The sequence below is a fragment of the Zingiber officinale genome, chromosome 5A, assembly GCF_018446385.1.
Source record: "Zingiber officinale cultivar Zhangliang chromosome 5A, Zo_v1.1, whole genome shotgun sequence".
In the NCBI taxonomy this organism is placed as follows: Eukaryota; Viridiplantae; Streptophyta; class Magnoliopsida; order Zingiberales; family Zingiberaceae; genus Zingiber; species Zingiber officinale.
In genome coordinates this window covers 146,113,963-146,130,233 of record NC_055994.1, presented here as the reverse complement: position 1 = coordinate 146,130,233, position 16,271 = coordinate 146,113,963, and the positions used below count along the sequence as shown (strand labels likewise).

Sequence of the window (16,271 nt, the reverse complement as noted above, 5' to 3'; positions counted from 1 at the left end):
GCGTGCTGCGAAAAGTATTTTCCGCAGCACGCAAAGCACACCGCAGATACTATTATCCGAGGCGTGCTTTGCGCGCTGCGGATAGTATTTTCCATAGCGCGCAAAGCACGCCGCGGATAATAGTATTCACGGCGTGCTTTGCACGCTGCAGAAAATACTATCCGCAACGCGCAAACGTATGCTGTTGATGGTCTTAACTATACTAAAAAAAATAATTTGACGAAAATAATAAATTAAAATTTTACAACAATTTTAGTGCAAATCAAATCCATACAAAATTAATAAAAGTTATAGTTTTTCATTATACCACAAAAACTCAAAAGATCTAAAACAAGATATGAAATCTCTAACAAACTAGCAATTACATAACAACAATTCAACTTACAATCCAAACAAATTAGTATAATATGTATCAATCACACAATACTATAAATTTATATAACCATGCGACCGTGCTTCCTATTGTATCATCGAGAAACTGCATTTCATCATTTAGTCGAATTAGGTCCACCTTTTCCACCAAAACCTTATCAACCCAAACTTTTCAACATGATCCAACAAGAATAATGTGATGCACTTTTGTGTTTGGATATGTGGATGCAATTTTGGAGATACATCACAAATTTGAACTAGTTATAAAGAATAAATCAGAATTCAATCTGAATAAAAAGCTGAAGAATTGTAGGATATTTAAATAAGAAATAAATATTCCCACATATTTTATATCTTTATATAACTTACAGATTAAAAAAATTTAAACTCTCTAAGCTCATTTCTTTAACTCCTCTGAACAAGTGGATGGAACTGGAAGCACAAGGTTTACTCATTGTCTAGGCCAGGAACATACTCCAAAGTGACTTCGAAAATTACAGGACTGCTGGGAGCTACTCTTGGCCTTCCTGGTGCTGAATTTAGGCCCTTGGGGAATGCTAACTGCGAAGAACATCATGACAGTTAAGTAACCAACTATGAATTGTGTGGCTGAGTTGTTTATTAATTTTTTTTTGTTGCTTGAAACCAGTGCTATCACAGGTAGTCTTATAGGTGAACAAAGACACGTCTGCTAAATTCTCAACCGATGAAGAATAAGGACGAAATTAGCAAAGATATTTTGATTATTGGAGGTGGCAGCCAGAGATAGTTTGGTTATAGAAGGGTGGGGTATGCAGTCCTGAGGACCTAATCTATAGCACTAAAATTAAGTCAACTTTAATTATGAATAGAACTTGATCTGCAATGGTTGCAATTGTTTACCAGATGTTTCTCCTCTTTGCCAACTAACATATTAGCTCCCTAAGCATTTGTCTTGCGAACAAGGAGCCATGAAAATAAGGTCTGGCCTAATTTCATCATTTCTTTATTGAGTTACTGATCCAAAACAAGTAGAAATAAAGAATTATAACTCTATTTCAAAGACAACAACTAAAGGTCCAAGTGTTGAAATGTAAAAGACCAAATATGAATATTAGAAAAAGCTTAAAAGAAATTCCATCATAGTATGAGAAAAATCTTCAATTCTCACAAATCTGTGAGAACATTCTTTTCTATTACGAAGAATCATTGCCATAACAGAATTGAGCAAGTAATCAAATATCAAATTAAAGTGCCCACTTTTTCTAGGGTACACATACAAAAGTACGGAGCTACTAAATAAAATACTTAAAGCTCAAAAGGAAAGCCACCTGAAAACCAATGGGTGGGCTCGGACCTTCACCAATTTTGAGAAAATGCCTACCAAACAATAATAAAAACATCAAGCCAATAGAAATTACAAACTCAAGTTTCAATGCTAAACTAATTATCATACTCCAAATACATAATGAATATAACAGTTTGGTGTAACTTACCCCATAATGGTATCTAGTATGCATAACTAGTCGGGGCAGGACAATACGTGCAACTGCACAACCAAACTTCTCATCCATAACTTGCATAGTGACCTTTAAGGATAGTTACAGACACACAAAAAAATTAACCAGAAGCTATGTATAAAGTAACAAGAGGAATAAGTTATAATGACAAACTGCAAATTGATACCTGACTACGCCTTCATCTCTTTCACTCATCATGGAAATGTGCAAAGGCATGAGGGTCAAAATCTAAAGCATGCATCACCTTTGAAGAAAATGGCCTTCAGTTGCCACCAAGCATAATGAAAGAAAGCAGAAATAGAAGTAGTAGAATTATAGAGCATTTACTAACCTCGTGTATTAATGTGGCTAAAAGCAATGTTGCAACCTCAGCTGTTAAATGACGAGCAACATTTACATGACCAACAAATCATTGAAGGATAAATTCCAGAGACCAACATATCTTACATTGGCATGCCCCATGGTCAATTTGTCAAGGTTCTTGAAGCTTCCCTCACTATTGCTATCCGTGGAAGATGGTGCAGGTTCAGTTGCAACCACTAGAAGAACGGGCAGCAGAACAATTCCAGAGAGAACCAGCATCGCTAAGATTACATGAATAAATGAATAAATTACTTGAGATGATTGTATGACTGATGGCAGCATTTCTTAGAGAGTCATTCAACAAATCTAGTGAGAAATCTTTAATTTTCTGCTTCACTAATTCTTGTTGAAAGTAACAATGAAATATCTTCGAGACAATTTATCAAACAGTTCATAGTTAACATCTATATATAATTGAAACTTTGACGACTTATTTAACATACTTAGCATGAATGGCATGAACTACTATTTAATGACTAGAAAAGGATTCATGGATCTAACAATTCGACTAAAAAATAACAAAGAGATTTCATGAAGAAAAGAGGAAATCCTATTACATACACAACCTAAAACTACATGATTGTCTGTGTTGACAGGATAGAGTCAAATATATTTTTGGATGATGAAGTATCTAAAATAACTGATCCATAATTTCTCACCCATAATCTCCTACACAAGCAAAGATTGGATCAGAAAACTTCCTTGCTTCAATTGGGTCACAAAAAATCTTTGAAGAAATTTTAGATAACAAGAGGTCTGCCTATATAAAAAAACATTAGCATTAACATCAAGAAATTTTGCTTGAGAATAGAAGATAAGAGTTGCCTTAAGTTCTTCTGCCGTGCAATCTACACCCATTATCTGCTATGGAAAAGGGTCATGCACCTTTGGAGAAGTGGCAGTACTAAAAATCAAGATCACCATTGTAGGAGGCATGGAGAGAAGGCCCTCGGATTGCATGGAGTGGACAGAGTTTCACTTGGCGTTGAAAAGTTCTTGCCGAGGAGGTCGACCACAAGGTTCCACGCGTAGGGTGGGTGCTGGTCGCTGAGGTAGCAGGATCACACCCAGCGGAAGAAGGTGACGGCGACACCCGACTAGGCTGGAGAGGGCTTCGATGGAGAGAGGATGGGCGAAGATGTTGGTGGAGAGGAGTTTAGGGCTGCGGCGGGGAGGTTCCGACGACAAGAGTTAGTGTGAGGAACTGGTCACGAATTTAGGTTTTGTGGTCAGTTTCGGGCGTGAGGATATGTTTCGGGTGTGAGGATATGTTTCGGGTGAAAAATGAGGTTTGTTTTGCGTGAAAATTTTTGGTTAAATATTTAGAAAATTTTGAAGATTATTAACGGTGCATATTACATGTTAATATTTTATAATATTTATTCGCAGCATATATTTTTGTACGCCGTTATTTATATATATAATAATTATTAATAGCGCACTCAGTGTGCTATTAATATAAAGTTTTGACAGCGCACTTTGCACGCCGTAGAAAAGTTTATTAACGACGTACTTTTTCTGCACGCTGTCATTGTATAAATATTTTACTATTCGCAGCACACATAATTAGGCGCGCCGTAAAAACTATTATTAACGGCGTGCTTTAACTGCACGCCGTTGATGATGCGCTGCGGAAAGTCATTTTTGTTGTAGTGTAACCTAGGCTTGATTAGTTGATTTGTATTGGGTTATTAATGATTTAAAGGTTTTATTTGAGTTCGACTTGTATCCAAGTCCGGTTTTATTATAACATGCTTTTTGATTGTTCAGGATTAAGTCTAGATTTTTTGATCTTGTAGTGAATTTTTCTAGTATTTATTTTAAGTTATTAATTTCTGATTTTAATGATGAATTCTCTTCAAGTATTAGATCTTGAGTTGGATTTGAATTTTTTATTTGTTCCTTGAGGTCTTGATTTTCCTCAATGAGTGATTTGTTTTCATTTTCTATTTTAATTAACTTACTATTTAAGCAGGAAATAATTTTTAAAAAAAATTTGTTTAAATTAAAATATACCTCATCCGGGCCTTTGGAAACGAGTACGGACTCGTGGCTTGATTTGGGTTCGGATCCGTCTTCATCTCCCGACTCGTCTTCCGTTTCAGCTTCGCGGGCCATCAGCGCGAGGTGGCTCTGGTGCTTCTGCTCTTCTACCTCCGATTCGTCCGAGGAAGAGTCGCCCCACGTTGCTTTGAGGGCCTTCTTTTTGGTTAGCTTCGGTTTGTCGAATTTCAGTCTTGGGCATTCATTCTTGTAGTGCCCCTTTTTGTTGCATCCGAAGCAAGTCACATTCTTTTGTTCCGCGGAAGGACTGAACTTTTGAAGGTCCTTTTTGCTGAAGGTCCTTTTTCTCCTGGTGAACATTTTTCTTACCAAGTTCACCAGGTATTCTTCGTCTTCTGAATCTTGACCGGAATCCTCTTCAGATTCAGACTTGCTCTTCTTTTCTTTGGATGAGCCTGCAAATAAAGCAATACCTTTCTCGGCTCCAGCATTAGTTTGTTTATGTAATTCTAACTCACAGAAAAGCTCGTCTAATTTTAACTTAGATAGATTTTTTGAAATTTTGTAGGCATCTACGATCGATGCCCACAAGCTATTACGAGGAAAGGCATTTAGTGCGTACCTTATTAAATCTCTGTTTTCCATCTGGTGGCCTATCGCGTGGAGTCCGTTGAGGACGTCCTTGATTCTCGCAAGCAGTTGACTTGTCATTTCCCCTTCCTGCATTTTTATATTAAATATTTTATTTAAAAGTAGGTCTCTTTTTGTTACCTTTGCATCGCTCGTTCCTTCGTGTAGCTCGATCAGTTTGTCCCACAATTCTTTAGCGTTCTGATGCGGTCCGACCCGATTCAGCTCTTCTCGTGTTAGGCCGCAGTGTAGTGTGTTGATTGCCTTGTTTTCTGTGGATGCCTTTTTCCTCATGTCTGGAGTCCACTGTTCCGGGTCTAGTGGATTTCCGGAGTTGTCGACTGGAGTTCAGTACACCTTTATGACGCTGAACCATTGATCGTAGTCTGTCTTTAGGTATACCTTCATTCTTTTCTTCCAGTACGAGAAGTCATCCCCGTTGAATAGGGGAGGACGTACTGTGCTAAAGCCTTCTAGTTGAGACATCCTGCACACAAGACACAAGTAAACAACGAAAAAGAATATCCCAAGACTTGGTCTTGGATTAGCAGTGCGGGAAAAAATAATAGGAGTATCTAAATTAGTGTTGCACCAATATAGATTTAATTGCAATGAAGAAAAATTCCCAAATTAATAATAATAATATCATATTAGAATTAAGCGTAAAACAAAAAAGAAAAAAAAAATATTTTCACCCCCTGTCTGATTGGTGGTTGCACCAAATCAGAGCGGAACCTGGCTCTGATACCACTTGTTGGATCGTGAAACGTCGATAGAGGGGGGGGTGAATATCGATTCGAAAAGACAGCGTTAAAAAGACTTAAGCGCAGCGGAAATAAAAAAAACTTAGACAAATGAACATGGTGTTTTTTACTTCGTTCGGAGCCTGTGACGACTCCTACTCGAAGGCCCGTACTCCGTGAGTACTTTCGTTGGGCAATCACTAGCAGTTCGAAAATTATTACAATTTAAAGTACAGGAATGCTAATGAAAATAAAGCAAATACCGACAAGAATTAAAGAAAAGGAAAGGAGCGTATTGTCGGATCTTTTGTTAGCGTCGCAGGAGCGCAGAGCAGTAGAGCAAGCAGTGAAAGACTTTCTTTTCGTTGTTGTTCTGAAGCTCCCCTCTGACCCTCCTTTTATATGAGGCTCGGGGCGCCCTGGATCCCTTCCGGGCGCCCTGGTGGGACGTGGCAAGTCCAACCAGCAAGCTCCACGTGGCGACGCGCGAGTTTGGATAAAACTTACCTCCGGGCGCCCGGACCTCCTATTTCCAGGAACTCCTTCTCCTGCAAAATAGAGTTAGTCCGAGGCAAATATATATCCTGTAAAACAGATTGTTAGCACAATTAAAGTTCAACAAAGTAATAGCAAAGAGTATGACTTAGATTCAGTCTTTCCGAGACCGGAATCTAGTCACGATCTCGACTTAGATATCCGAAATGGATCTAAGCCGGATCGACGCCTAATGTTCCCTTCCCGGGAACGCGTCCTCGCAGTCACTCCCCTCCAGTGACTTACCTCACTTACCTGCTAGACGTCCGGTCAGCCCGTCGACCCGTCTGGACTTCGTGCCAGCTATCCGGTCAGCTCGTCGACCTAGCTGGACTTCGTGCCTAAGCGTCCGGTCGGCCCGTCGACCCGCTTGGACTTCGTGCCAGCTATCCGATCAGCCCGTCGACCTAGCTGGGCTTCGTGCCAGACATCCGGTCAGCCCGTCGACCTGTCTGGGCTTCTCCTGCATACTTGATCAAAGTGTCAGATAGCAACAAACTAACTTAACCTGATTTGTCATTCATCAAAACGTAGGTTAAATCGTTAGTGTTAACCGCACCAACACATGTAAGTACCCAGGTCGGACTGTTTAGGATAATAAAAATAGTATAAGACCTCCGGTCGGAGGGGAATGTTGTGGATTTTGAACAAGACAACAACGCCACATAGAAGGCGGAAGGTGTTAGGGACTAAGCTTCCGGGCGGAATGCCGAAAAAATTACAGACTTCTACGATAAAGGGATGGAGTGGAAATTGCAGACCGGCTATGAACTAGTCGCGGAAAACACAAATAGCTCCGTGTGACGGTTTGTGTGGCCGAGCGGAGGGGGAGGGTAAGATATGTTCAAAGTCAGAGGGGATGTCAAAATTGTCAATCAGAACTCGGCGTCGCGCCGATCGAAGCGTGACTCCATGGTGGTATACCACGGGCTGAGGGCTAGGTCTTGAGGTTGAGAAGAGTTGGCCATTAGCCGAGCGGGAAAAGGAGCAAGAGATGGACGAAAGGGCAAAAAACTTAAGAGAGGGGACCGAATCATTACCAGGAGACGAGAATGCGAAGAGAAGAAGAAAGCACGAGGAAAAACAAGAAATGAAAAGAAGATGACAAAAGGACCTTACGAAAGCAGACGAAGATCGAAGGAAGAATGCGAGAGGTCGCCGGAAGAAGCAGCAGCAGGATCGCCGGAGCAAGAATGGCAGGGAAAACTTCTGGGCACGCGAAAGCAGGAATGCGGCGGAGGAAGAAGGCGAAAGTTTTATAGGGTTGGGCCAGAGCGGCCTCAGCCGTCGAATGCAGATCGCAAAAATCAAGGACTCTATCGGGCCGTCCATTTCAAACAGCCTCGGTCTCGTCGCCCGCGACGCCGCCGCCGTACGATGACCGCAGCAGAGCCACGTGGCATTCAACCACTAGAGGGCATTTAATGAGCGCCTTCACGAGGCACAGAGCGCATGTCCGGCCTTAATGTCGAAGATTGGCGCAAATTTCAAAGAGATCCGAAGAATGTTGGCGTTGATTGACGTTATAGCTACCCTCTGTTGGAGTGTATACTGAAAGCCTAAGCTTTGTAAACATTCATTATGAATAAAGAATCACATTTGGTCTAATTATCTACATTTGTTTGTAGTTGTTCATTTAATTTATATTGTAGATAACATAGTATGTGGTGTCACATACAGAAGATGATGTTATCAGTACCTTATAAATTAAAAACAGTAGCTCACGACCAGAATGGAAAGGAACAAACCATTAGAAGGTCGTAGTGTAATTAGGTATTAGTTTATCTTGACTATATAATTACACTAGTACACTCAGAGTGTATTGAGTAGGACCATTCGAGGTCGTTCCTTTTATACTGACTTTATAAAGGAACAAAGACCTCAGTTATTATGGAAGTGTGTGCTCTTAATCCTAATATAATAACAAGCACATATATTTGATATTTATTTCTTTAATTTATCAATGGGTGAGATTTAGTTCGATGAATCAATAAACCCGATAAGTTGGGAAATGCTATCACTTATAGTGTGTGTTGTTGATTATAGAAGGAAACTGTGTCCTAGAGATACTAGGTTGATAATGTCCCCAAGAGGAGCTCATAAGGATTGTCATGTTAAACCCTGCAGGTGGACTTAGTCCGACATGACGATAAAGTTGAGTGGTACTACTCTTGGACTTAGACATTAATTAAATGAGTTGTCAGTAACTCACTTAATTAGTGGGCATTCGATATCTTAAACACAGGGAGACTAACACACTCATAATAAGAAGGAGCCCAAAAATGTAATTTGGGATTGGTGCGGTAGTTCAATGATAGTTCTCTAGTGGAATGAATTATCGTTGATAAAATTAAGTTGTGTGTTCGGGGCGAACACGGGATGCTTAATTTTATCGGGAGACCAAAACCAATTCCTCCTCTCGGTCCCTATCGTAGCCTCTTATTTATTGAGTACTATACCCACCTTCTATACCCACCCAATGGGGGCCGGCCAAGCTAGCTTTGGAATCAAGCTAGGGCCGGCCTAGGTATATTTTGGGGTGGCCGGCCTAGGTATATTTTGGGGTGGCCGGCCCTAGCTTGAACCCAAGCTAGTAGGGCCGGCCAAATAAAATTAAAAAAGAAATTTAATTTTAATTTTTATTATTATGTGGAAGATATATTTTAAAGAGAATTAAAATTAAAATATCTCTCTTGTAAAAGATCTACAAAAGATTAAAGAAAGAGATTAGATCTCTTTCCTTATTTGTAGATTGGAAGAGATGTTTTATTTTCTCTTTAAAATTATTCACATGTTAATAAAATTAAAATTATAGATATTTCCTTTTATTAACCATGAAGAGATTTTAAAGAGAAATTTTATTTTTTAAAATTTTCGGAAACAAATTAGGAAGTTTTAATTGTTGATTAAAACTTGTCCTCTTTTGTATTCCAATGATGTGGCCGGCCATCACAAATTAATTGGGGAAATTTTATTTTATTTCTCTCAATTAAATCATGTCAAGGAAATTAAGGAAAATTTATTGTAATTAAATTTCCTAATTTACCTAGGCCAAGGAATATAAAAGAAGGGGTGAGGGTGCCTTCACAAGACACAACATCTATTATTCCTCTCCCTCTTTTGTTCCTTGGTGTGGCCGGCCAACCTCTCCATCTCTTCCTCTTGTGGTGGCCGAACCTCTCTCCCTTCCTTGGAGCTCTTGTGGTGGCCGGATACTACTTGGAGAAGAAGAAGAAGAAGGAGAGAAAGCTAGCATCTCTTGGAGCTTGGTTAGTATTTTGGTTTTTCTCCTTGGTGAAGCTTTTCTTTTGTGGCCGAACCTTGCTTGGAGAAGAAGAAGGTGGTTGGTGGTTTCTCATCTTGGAAGATCGTTGCCCACACAACGTCCGAGGTTAGAAGAGGAATACGGTAGAAGATCAAGAGGTTTTTCTACAAGGTATAACTAGTAATTTCTATTTCCGCATCATGCTAGTTATTTATGGAAATAATACCAAATACAAGAGGCTTACGTTCTAGTATTTCGAATATGTTTTTTCGAAGTTGTGTTCTTTTGTTTCTTTCTTTTCCTTGTGATTTGATTGTTCTCTTTGGTTAACCTAAAGTTATTTTAGGAAATTAAATATTAGCTTTCTATTAAAGGTTTTGTCTAGTCGGTGGTGGTTGCTCCCATATCCAAGAAGGCCATGTGCCTCGCCACGTCAGTACTGGGAACCTTTTATGGAAATTAATATTTAATGAAATTAATAACTTAAGGAGACTTGGGTCGAACGTGTTAAGTTCCGCAGGAGATCCAAGTCAAAACCTAAAAGAACAAGTAGATTAAGTTTTGGATCAAATGTGTTAAGTTCCGCAGGAGATTCAAAAATTTAATTTAAAAGAACACATGGTAGCTAGGAAAAGGTTCAGACCTTTGTACAAAATTTTTGTACAGTGGAACCTATAGGCTTTCCGAGTAGCAACCAACACCCTCGTGGGGGTCGAGCGGAGGATAGTTTCACGGAGACGCCGCTCGGCGTAACTGGCGGTCCAGTCAGTCGGACTAATCGCCTCCTTCGACTAGACTTGAGGGGGAGGCAAGTGATTCGGCAGTAAGGACGGGGGACCCCCTTTGAGGGGAGTCAATGACACGTAGAGGTTAAAAGTCAAAAGGGTCAGCCTGAGGGATAGACGATCGGAGAAGGATCGGGTCAACCGGCCGAACGGATCCGAGTGGAATCAAAGACAACCCGACGGGGAGTTGGGTTTCCAACGCTCATGGTGAACAGGGTCGCCGGGCCGAGCGGGTAGCCCGCTCGGCCGAGACATAAAGCAGCAATGCTGTGAAGGAACAGTCTCAGCCGAGCACGTGGCCGGGAATCTTCCCGGTCGGACTAATACCTATGTCCGGTCGGAAGTGATGTGCCTGCTGAGCGGTTGGACGTTCGGCGTGGGGAGAGAAGAGACAACAGGACAAGGGGACATTGAGGAACATCTTCTAACAACAGGCATGTTCGACGACCAAGCCTTACTCAGAATCCTACGATGGAAGGTTCTGCCGTTCCATCAGAGAGGTGCTTGGACTGTAGCAGTATGGTGTCAGGCATGCTCCTCTGGTAAGCTCATACTAAGGTATGGTAAAGGACACGTGTATGCCTTGGTAGGTGTGCATAACCCCCCCCCCCCCCCCCCCCCCCCCACAACTCTATATATAAGAGCCCTCAGACTTCGCCGGAGGTACGCGATCTCTCATCTTTGGAGCCACTTCATCGGTTTCCTCTTGCCTGACTTGGTCGTCGCGGGGAACCCCTTCCCGGCTCGACTTCCTTGCAGGTTCGCCGGAAATCCGTTCAACTGGTCGGAGATAGAGGAGAGCGCCACGTCCTCAACGTCCGTCGACTCAGCACTCGGACAGGATCAGATATCATAGAAGGTAAGGTGTTGCAAAAATGAAATATCTATGCAATGTAAACAACTAACGCCCACACTCTATCACATTATAAAGTTTTCTTATAAATTTGTAAGAGATTTCTCTCTACCTTAAGTATGTGAAAAATGATAGAATATCTTAATTCCTAAGGGGATTATAGGCCATGGATTACGAGTTTGGAGTTGCCAAATACATTAAATCAATTGCGTAATCTGATTTGATTATTTTGTGTTCTTTCTTTTTTATAGAGTATCACATATATTCTTTTGGAAGGCCAATATCGCAAGAAGTGGCATTAATAAATCATGTAAAGAAGAATCAAACGGACATTTTTACACGAAGCAATTAAACGAACTTTTATTTCAATTTCACCAGCATCCCATTACAAACTCAAATTGAGTAAACAAAAATACATATGAGAATTAAGGTAAGGAAGAAGTAGGGCAAACTCCAATTGCTCCCTCATGCATGCAACAATAAACTAATTCCTCACACTAGATCTTAAGCAGCACTCAAAGTGTTCCCGATATCGATAACAAATCGATAGCGGACATCAGCCTTTGCGACCCTCTCCATGGCTTTGTTCACATAATCCATGCTGATAAGCTCGATATCTGCCGTCACATTGTGCTCTGCCGCAAAATCTATCATCTCCTGAGTCTCCTTCATCCCACCAATTGCACTCCCTACGATAGATTTCCCACCTGAACTCGATCAAACACCAATGCGCAAAGCACAAGAGCTAGTCAGAAATAATGAACATGGAGAAAGATAAAGGGCAATGGGTGATTACGTACCTAGAAGTAAGGGGAAAGCATAGATCTCTAATGGCTTCTCTGGTGCACCGACCATGACCATTTGTCCAAAAGTTTTGAGAAGAGACAGCAATGGAGTCACTTCATGAGCTGCTGAGTCACTTCTCAGGCGATCGATCATCCGATCATCTTTCGGAAGAACATTCCTACACAGTATAATTAGCAGTACCTCCGGGAGAATGTGAAAGGCGAGAGGACGCCTGAGGTGTCTCTGGCGGCCCATCCGAAAGCAGGGCTGCGGCGGACCTCCTCCGGCGATGCGGCGGCGATGTTCCCGTTCTCCATGTATATATGGTTCTTAGACGGAGTAGTTCTTGGGTCGACGAAGTGGCTGTTAAATTGGCGAAGCATTTGAGGAGCTTAAATAGAAAGGTGGATGCGTAATCAATGACTGTTTTGTGATCAGTTGCGTAACTGATGACGTTTCATTTCCTAATTCAAAAAGTGATGCCTTTAGACCGAGCCACCTGCTAACGAGCCCAACTATATATATATATATATATTTAGTCCAAGTCGTGTTTAACATGACCGGTTAAGGAATGACCGGTTAAGGAATAAAGGTTGCTCAGACCATAGATCCGAACGGCACCCGGGCATAGTCAAATTGGAACGGTCAAACCATCCGAAAACTAAGAACAAAGAGAATGAGGTGAAGAAGAAATTTTTTAAAGAATATTTTTTTTTAGAAAAAAAATGTATACTTTTCACTTTTATCATTTTTTTAATAGACTAAACTCATGTACTTAATAATACTTTGTGAATCGATACGAATATAAATACTCATATAAGTGCAATTGTATAAGCCTGTTTCACGAATCGGATGTAAATTATGCCTGAAATATCTATTTATACGGAAATTGATAAGAAGGTGAGTGGTAGGTGAGTAATAAGATTATTACTTAGATTCTATTTTCCGGACCTCAGAATTTAATTATAGTTTCAATTTAGGTTTTCCAAAATATACTTAAACTGAACCAACATCTAAAATTCTTAATTGGGACTCATCCTTATTGGAATACTTTCCTCAGTGACTTACCTTATTATACAAAATCACTTATTCTCCTTTGACCCACCAGGTTTTCTTATCAATTGTCAGATCCGCAAATCTAATTAGACTTCAACCAGTTATCAGGTCCTGTGGACCTAGCTAGATTTCCCACCAAATATCGGGTCACTTCCTTGACTCATCTAAATTTTCACACTAGCTATTAGGTCCAATAAACTTAGCTAGATTTCTGCCTGGTATTAAGTCTTCTTGATCCGTCAAATCTTGTACACTTAGTAAAAAGATTAGATCACATCATACATAATTTTAATCCATTTGTTATTAATCAAAATTTAGATTTGATCATTGATGTTAATTTTATCAATAATTTTTTCTTTTTTTAATGTAATGGTAACATGCATTAAAGTTAGAAAAATATAAAAAAGAAATAGAAATATGAAAATAATTCAAGAGATTAAATAATTTAGATTTGTGTTTATTCTCTTGATTATTTTATTTTATTTTAAGGTTAAGATTTTCATATTTCACTTATTTTCCTTAATCTCTTACCCTCGTATTTATAAAAAAAAATATATAAATAAATATACCAAAAGTAGGAAGTCGATAAATAAATTAAGTAAATTTATCAAGTACCAAAGATAGTCAAGGTTATTTTGGGAGGATCTGAGTGAATTTAACACTTTCAAAGAAAATAATTGTTTAACTAAAAAAATATTTTTCACGTAAAAGAAAAATTTACAAGTATGTTTTTGGCGAATCTCAAATTTTTTTTCAAAGGTATGTTTAAGATATTTTTCAAAACATATTTCAAATAATTAATTTTAAAAACAATATTTTCTAACTAAATTTCCAAGCCGTTTTCAAAATAATTTTTAAAGTAATTTCAAAATATTTTCAAAGCAACTTTTAAAAAGTGATTCTCAAAAGAGCAATTTCCAAAACAATATTCAAGGATAAAATTTTCAAAAACATTTTGTAAGTATATTTAAAATAAAATTTTCAAACTAATTTTTAAAATCTTTTTAACCACAAGCAAAGAATTTTACAGAAGATTTTAAGAGTACTTTCAGGTAAATATATTTCAAAAGATTTTTTAAAGTAATGGTTTTTAATGTAATTATTTTTAAAACACCTGGAAAGTAATTTTTAAAATACTTTTTAAAAGCACTTTTAAAAAATTTTCAAGTATTTTAAAAAAACTCAAAGACTTAGCAAGAATTTTACAAAAACTTTTCAAGTATTTAAAAAATTTCAAAAACACTTTTTTACAGGAATCTTTTTCGAGAATGGGCAAAGTCATTTTCTTTTATGTAAAGAAATTGAATTTTGAAATTTCCTTTCTAAGTAAATAATTTTCAAGTCTGAGAACAAATTTAATGTCTAATTTTAAATAACTGGATTTTTAAAAATATATTTCCAAGTAAATTTTTTTCTTAATATTTTCCCCTTTAGTTGGCACTCATTCACCTAACACCTCTTAATTACCTTGTTAGCTACAGAAAGTTCAACCTAAATGTCTGGGGGATTTAGTGTTGGAATTAAGTTCCTGGTGATTGTTTGAAAACTATAGGTCATTTTATTTAATAAATCATAAATTAATTTAGTTTAACATCATTGTCAACTTAAGTTGATTAAGTCTAGCTAGATTAAGTTTTAATTAGATTTTAACTTCACTTAAAGTTAAATTAAGTTAAATAAATTTAAATTAAGTTAAATTAGGGATTAACTAAGTTAAAGTTATTATTAAGTTAAAGTTAATGGTTGCAAGTTTGATTAAGTTACAATTTTGTTAAGGTCTTTTATCTAGATAGGTTAAATTGAGATAAACGTTTAATTCATTTAATTTAAGATTAAAATAGGTTTTAAGTTAGTTTAAGATTTTAGTAAGATTTAATTAATAAGTAACTTAAGTTTAATTAGACTTAATGTTTTGAGTTTTATTCGATTAAGATTTAATTATTTACTTATTAATTATTTAATTAAGTTTTAAATTTAAATTAATTAAATTTTAATTGTTTTAATTATTTATTTAATTAAGATTTAAGAATAAATTAATTTAGGATTTAATTAAAGTTTTTCAATTTTCTAATTAAAGTTTTATTTTACATATTTAATTGAGGCTTAAACTTAGGTTTTAATTAATTAAAACTTACTATTGTTGATTAGATTTAACTATTTAGGTTTAGTTAAAGATTTAAGTTTGGTTTTGAGTTTAATATGATTATTATTGAATTTTGGATGAATAATTCATAATTTATTTTAGGTTTTATTTTTAGTTAGATTTAATTATGTTTTCGAGTTTTAGTTAAGTGTTTAAGTTTTAACTAAGTCTTTAAAATAATAAGATTTTTTATTTTATTATTTTTAAAAATATTTATAAGGATTTTAAAATGTTTTTTTTATACATTATAAAAGATTTTAAAAGAATTTTAAAAGTTTTGTTTTAAAAAATATTTTTAAAATATTTCAAAATAATTTTAAAAAACATTTATAAAAGAATTTTTTTAATATTTTTTATTTTAAAATAATTTACAAAGGATTTTTAAAATACTTTTTAATGAATTTTAAAATATTTTTAAAATGATTTTTAAAAGTATTTAAAAAATTAAATTCCATTTTAAAGCTTTTTAAAATAATTTTTTGAAGAATTTTAAAAATAATTTAAAAATAATTTTTTAAATGATTTGTAAAAGAATTTTTTAAATGATTTGTAAAAGAATTTTTTAAATGATTTGTAAAAGAATTTTTAAAATAGTTTTAAACATATTTCTTAAAAGAATTTAAAAGCATTTTAAAAGAACTTTTAAAACATTCTTAACGATTTTTAAAATAATTGTTTTTATTTAAAATATTTCAATAAATTTAATTTAAACGTTTAATTTATTTAATTTCAAAGTTAAATTTAATTAATTTAATTTTAAGGTTTAGTTAATTAATGAAATTTGGAAACTTAATTAATCTTTATTCATCTCACCTTATCTATCTTTTCAACCAAGGGTATCATATAATTTTATGAGTTGATTAGTTATAAATTTTATTTTTGAAAAATTGTTTAACTTTTTGTTAGATTCAAATTTAACTGTTGGTTAATTAAATGTAAATTTTAAAAATTGAATTTTAGGTTGTGGCGAGGCATAGGGGTCTTCTTGGATATTAGAGCAACGACAACTTCAATTCTAGACAAAGCCTTTTTAAGAAATTAGATATTTAATTTTCCTATTAATAAACTTTGATCTAACTAGTCTAGGATATGACGAGATATCTTCGATTAATTCCATTTAACTAAGTAGACCAAGTAAGGTACGCATTACCTAGCTTGACTTTCTAGTTCAAGTTTTCCTAATGTACTATCATCTCGTCCTACTCTAGTACTAGGTTAGACAAGAATTAAATTATTTT

The 16,271-nt window shown here is 36.4% G+C and overlaps 1 long non-coding RNA gene and 1 pseudogene across 11 annotated transcripts; both read right to left on the bottom strand.

Moving 5' to 3' along the window:
* Positions 1 to 660: 660 nt before the first annotated feature.
* Positions 661 to 3,503, bottom strand: LOC121982270. Of its 11 annotated transcripts, none has more exons than XR_006112046.1 (8): positions 3,120 to 3,497; positions 2,894 to 2,990; positions 2,319 to 2,455; positions 2,203 to 2,243; positions 2,038 to 2,115; positions 1,848 to 1,940; positions 1,683 to 1,731; positions 661 to 933 (listed from the first exon to the last, which is right to left on the bottom strand). It is a non-coding gene; the product is annotated as an uncharacterized LOC121982270 (long non-coding RNA). The 11 variants fall into 11 exon arrangements; XR_006112050.1 differs by having other exon boundaries at positions 2,894 to 2,994; positions 3,156 to 3,497; XR_006112049.1 differs by having other exon boundaries at positions 3,156 to 3,497.
* A 7,911-nt stretch (positions 3,504 to 11,414) lies between these two features.
* On the bottom strand, positions 11,415 to 12,182 carry LOC121982269 (annotated as a pseudogene).
* Positions 12,183 to 16,271: the final 4,089 nt, after the last annotated feature.